Source organism: Anticarsia gemmatalis, chromosome 16 (assembly GCF_050436995.1).
Source record: "Anticarsia gemmatalis isolate Benzon Research Colony breed Stoneville strain chromosome 16, ilAntGemm2 primary, whole genome shotgun sequence".
Taxonomy (NCBI): Eukaryota; Metazoa; Arthropoda; class Insecta; order Lepidoptera; family Erebidae; genus Anticarsia; species Anticarsia gemmatalis.
Genome location: NC_134760.1, coordinates 3,070,866 through 3,076,865, shown reverse-complemented (window position 1 = coordinate 3,076,865; position 6,000 = coordinate 3,070,866). Strand labels below are relative to the sequence as shown.

At 34.2% G+C, this 6,000-nt stretch overlaps 1 protein-coding gene across 1 annotated transcript in view; it reads left to right on the top strand.

The window, feature by feature from the left end:
- The first annotated feature begins 4,954 nt into the window (after positions 1 to 4,954).
- LOC142979199 (neuropeptide CCHamide-1 receptor-like) overlaps positions 4,955 to 6,000 on the top strand; it is a 215,115-nt gene continuing 214,069 nt past the window's right edge. Inside the window, exon 1 of the mRNA XM_076124006.1 lies at positions 4,955 to 5,378. The gene's annotated coding sequence lies outside the window, so the exon portion shown is untranslated. The remainder of the gene's footprint in view (positions 5,379 to 6,000) is intronic.

Genomic DNA, 6,000 nt, shown 5'->3' with positions numbered 1-6,000 from the left:
AATGAAGGCGACTTTTTGCCCCTATTTTTACCTTGCAAGGGCCTTTCCTGAAGAAACAATAATATTCTCAATATTAAATGTAATTATTATCCACCGCGGTTCAAATGAATTATGCATGCATTAATGGAATATAATGAACTTATGGGTGGGTGTTCCTCCTGCTAATATAAGTTTTAACTAAAAAACTAGCTATCAACACATTTTTGTTAGGAAAACAGAATATAATAAGCAGTTTTTGCTCACCAGAAAATACTTATTTTTTTATGGAAAGTTACACCTATACAATTCAAATATCGTCCCCGACATAGGAAAGCCAGTATTTACTCATATTCCAATTTCAGTGTAGTCCAAGAAGTTCTAGTTCAACAAAAGTCGGTAGCGATTCCGCTAACCGGGTATTGGCATCAAAAAGTTTATACATACACGTGCCTCGAAGAACGGCAACTCTACAGTTCATATTGCTTACATACTTACAGTTTACCTTACATTTAAGGTAGTTTAATCCATTCGTGTAAGATATAGCCTGATGTTAGGCATTTTAAAATTACGATTCTATAGAGACCAGTGTGAAAAAAAAAACAAAACAACTATTTTACGAGTATCGTATATGCTCGGCAAGGGTCTTCTTCCGTAATGAGATAGGAGTTACCCCTAGAGTCCACCACGCTGGCCAATCGCGGGTTGGGGACTTTGCATACCTTCAAGAACTGTTCTAAAGATCTCTCAGGCATGCATGGTTACATCACGATGTTTTCCTTCACCGTTGGAACAAGTGATAATTATTTCTGATACCCACATAACTTCGATAAGTCATTGGTGTGCTACCTCGGGTTCGAACTTGCAACCACTTGCGTGGCTAAACCATGCCTAGTTATTTTTTAAGCACAAACTTACATAAAACCCTTAGTTTTTAATCTATAATAGCTGGAATACGATCACATTCTTTTGCTAAATAATTAGTTAGCTTTTAATTGGACGTCCATACTAAATTGGTTCCTTTGACGAAAGCCAGGGCTCTTCAATTTTGCAAAAAACGGTAAAACTGCTCAAACCTTTTGATTCTACTTCGGTGTGAGATTACATATACGATTCATAGGATCCGAAAGTACAAAACTATAATAAAAGTTCAGGAAGAGTATAAGCCGTGAGATGTATGTGCCCAGTAGTAAGATATTAATATAGACTCAAAATCTATCTTCATTTATGTTCTTCGTAGCTGATGATTGTGCTTGCTTTGATAACCCTTTATGAAGAAGCTGAACAATTATTGTTTCCACGAATCTCAAAATTGCTACATATCACTTTATAGGGAGGTAAAAGTTGAAGGGACGAACTGGAACAGTTTATTATTTTATTTTTGGATTAAGTAGCATGAGGAATTTCATAAGCTCAATTTTTAAAAGGTCAAATACTTTAACGCGAAAATTGCATGCCATTTAACGTATGATGCGTGTTTATCATCAGAAACAACAATTTGTAACTCAAACCAAGACTGACACGTATTTGAAACATTATTCAATCAACTGAACGACATATTGCAACGATGTATTGATTATTATTGCGGTGAACATTTTACGTAAATAAGCCACTCGGGGCTAATGACGTAATATGATTTTATGGCACGGTAATGTGGGAAGACTTTTAGGTTTGAAAATTTGAAGCGTGAAAACTGACGATGGAACGCCAATCTTGCCGCCTTTATAGGAGTAGTCTGGGGGGAGATCGCCATATAGGGTACTAGCTGACCCGCGCAACTTCGCTTGCGTCACATAAGAGAAAATGCGTCGTCACTTTTCCCCGTTTTTGTAACATTTCTCGTTGCTGCTCCGCTCCTATTGGCCGTAGCGTGATGATATATAGCCTATAGCCTTCCTCAATAAATATGCTATCTAATACTGAAATAATTTTTCAAATCGGATCAGTAGTTTCTGCGATTAGCGCGTTCAAACAAACAGACAAACAAACTCTTCAGCTTTATAATATTAGTATAGATTTTGGATGAAAGAAAAAATATGTTCAAGATTTGAATTTTGTTCATGAATTTGAGGGTTCATCACTTATACGGAATAGTACAGTACAGTTTTGGGCTACTGGCACTATGTATCTGTTAATTGTATATCTATAAAGTCCCAAATAACACAATATTCATGTTTGATTTAAGAATTGTTTAATAATAACTTGATTTTATGAACTTGTATGACTTCCATCGCCTTGGAATAAGAAACCACCAAAACAAATTCATGGTGAATTTCCCTTCCCATGATAAAAGGGCTCAAGTAACATCAAATTCGGGGAAATTCTCCCTAAAAATGATATTTCATGGGTATTTTCCTTTTGGGTAATGTGACGAATCACTGAGCTTTACTCAATGATATTCCTTGAGTTACTGAACACATTTCGTAAATATTTTATTTATTGCAATCAAATAAAATGTGGGATTCTGGGAATTTTGATTGTTCATTCACAGTTTTTTAACCGCCTACGTTTTCTGAACACTGTGTTGTTTTTTATATATTTTCCTTGTTCAATGTTGTTTATTAAATACCTTTACCAAAACAAGAACTTACTTGTAATTCCATGCAAAACGTATAATTTTAGGTTTCGTAGAAATTCCCTATATGTCTGCCTCATATCTGTGTATTAGCCTAAATACGAGTAACACAATCAACAGTTACTGTTAATGTATATATATTTATGTCTAAATTTAAGTAATAAAATGCACCATTAGATTTTGCGCGATCTGAGATACATTTTTTGCACTAACACATTTTTATATTCTGAAGAAACAAGCTTCACTTAAAAAAATAATATTAGTGGCCCTTTAGCCAGCACAGGAATCGAATCTAGAACACTAATTATACACTTCTGTTGAAACTTTACGTAAAAAAACTTTTCTTTGTACAAAAATCGAAATGACAACTTAACATTTCACTGTACCTGTTATCGTCACCAAGTGTACCTTTTATTATTAAGTACACAAGTACACAATAAACAAAGTACAAGACAAAATACTTGTATATAAGCTGATTATGCCATACCGTACTTAAAAGCTTAATATCACAAGTGCGTAACACACAGCGAACGGGAGCGTAGGGTTTCGTTTTCAACACTTACATTATATTCACACACAACACGAGCGCGGGCCGAATGCGGGATATACCAACTGTAGAAGTTGTAACCATACAGTTTTTGTAGTAACTAACTTCACGCGTCACTCGATTTGCGCCCGATTTGCACGCAACCCGCTCCAAACCCGTTTCCAACCAGCGCTAAAATCGCGTCTGACGCTCGTACAGTAGGGCGTAGGACAGATGCAGTTTCATGTCTTATTCCGCATGCAACCGATTCGCAAGACTCACGCCTGACCCGCGACCTAGCCACATTAGACCCGCGCTCGGGCCACATTAGACCCACGTAAACCCACGACCGAGTCAAAATACTCACGCGCCCGACCCGTGCTCGAGCAACACTGGACCCGACTTGTATCCCAACCGTCTAAAGACCCCAGACATAACGACTAGACAACTACTTAAAATTTCATGCGCAACTATTTTTTTACAAAGATTTTTTCCTATGAGAATTAAACCCAGCTAACAGCATTCAACGAGTTTAGGCAACACAACCAGTTTTAATTACTTTTTTAAAAAGACACCTCCCGAACTAAGAATTGCTCTTGTGTCGCGGAGCGTATTACAAACATACACACAACAGACACAAAGCACAACCAGACACAAAAAAATATTTGGGGATCGCACAAATAATTGCACCGTGTGGAGGCAGTCAAGCCTGGCTTATCATGTATCTCAGTTGACAACTAGTGCAAGCCATGGTAGCCACTTTTCAATACATTGCTGCTACGGTAACGTATTAGTCACTGTAATCTTTTCGACCTGGTACCGCAATCGTGTTATATATGTACTGCGTTTAAAGCCCACACACCCACGTGAAAGTCGAGCACACGTAAAGCCGTGCCAAGTTTGTGAAATTTTCAACACGTTGCGCATCACTCGAGACTCTACAATAGAGACTCCAATTAGAACTCTATCTGTTATAACTTTTATTGCTCTACTTGTTACCTTTTGTTATTAATTAATAGGTTAACTGTTGTATAAGTTTTTTATTATACTCATTAGTTGAAGTTGTTAGTTGTTTTTTTACAAACGGATGTTATATGTTTGAAAGTGTTTGAAAAGAGCATACGTTTTATTTTATATACTTTTCATAAAAGAGAACTGCTATGCAATACATTGCTGCTTTAAGCTAACGAGTTAATCAGTATAATCTAAGGGAGGAAACAATGTACAGCATAGTCCCCCCAGGAACTAGTACTCATATAGGGAAGGTATACAAATAAGTACACACACGTTGCAATAAATTCTCCAGGTATTATCCCACTGTTGTACCGCCCACAGTAATAAGTCGTCCGGCGCCTTCTCCAGGGACTATTGTTAGACCGTATTACAGAATATGTAGTTTACAAAGTACGAGTACATATATGACATTAAACAACATCAGTATTTTATGTATAAAAGGATTTAAAGTATTGCAAAGATAATATTACTAGTAGAATAGTGCAAATAAAAAACAACTTAATCAAAAAATGATAATAAATTATTGGGTACTCATTGACTATTAATTAACTCACTTAATAACGGGTAGGTAAAATAGAAAAAATAAATAATATCATCTTTTCAAACAGTTTTCTAACCGTAACTAACTCAGGAATTAATTAATAATCATTTATATTATCACTTTCGTTTTATTGTTATTTATAATACACAAAACTATAAAAATAGTGTATAAATTACAAGGTTTAATGACACTAAACGACAGCTGAAAATCAAAAAGTAAAGACTACAAAAACACATGGAGTTCGCTTTCAAAGCTCGCCGGCTACAAAGCTTGACGTGGTTCGAATTTCATAGTATAGAGTCGACGCTACAGTCGAATACAGACTACCGCACGCGACGGCCGACCACGTCTCGCTCCAACTTGACGCGAAAAACCGAGTTCGAATATTGAAAACCTCATTTTCTTTTCTTATAACATTTTAATACACAGTTTAAAAAAATAAATGACAATCGAATTGAGTTTCGAAATAAAAGTGTTTTATAATAACTTTTTATTTTCTTTAATGAAAAGTTTATTTAAATTTGGAAAGTGTAGCGAACTTTACGATTTAATTTGCCGACTTTAAGTGAAATTTGGAAGCTATTAAATTAATAATTTAAAAGTGATTTTCTGAATTTATTAGTGTTGCAAAAATGAATAACTCAAGTGTGACGTAAATTAGAAAAGTTTTACACAGATCTGAATTTATAAGATCTGTGTCTGTGCTTTGAGTGTGTGATTGAAAAGTTCTAAACATCAACTTACACGTAAGTACTTTAAAAGTTTTCCTTTTAATGTTAATAGAACTTCGCCATTAGTTTCGGAAATTAAATGATCAAGTTTTATACAAAGTAAGAACCTTTTAGTGCCTTTTTAGCTTTTCAATTTACACGATAATTTGGAGTACAAAGATTTTTATTATTCCTTTGAAATTATATTTTAAAAATCATTTAATTCGTCATATTTTGAAATTGGCAAATTCTATACTATTGCTGTGTTGAAGTTATTAACACTTCAACACAGCAATATATTTTAATTATAACCTAAATAAATAAAATTACTCAACATATTTTTTGCAATAGGTATTTTTAAAATCATTCAATTCTTCATATATTTTTTTTTTATTAATTTAATTTAATTTTTTTAATATTGCTTCGCCTGAAAGTGTTAATATTACATAAATAAATAAAATTGTCTTACATATTTTTTGCAAAAAACATGTCAGAAAATTATAATATTGGTCAAATAAATTGCACACTACATGATGGAGTGACATGAAATTGCAAACGTTATCATTTTTATCAAGCAAAATAATCTTTGCTACCGTTAATAATACTTCGGTAGGTTTATTTATTCCCGATATCGAATTATTAGATAAAGAATAATGAT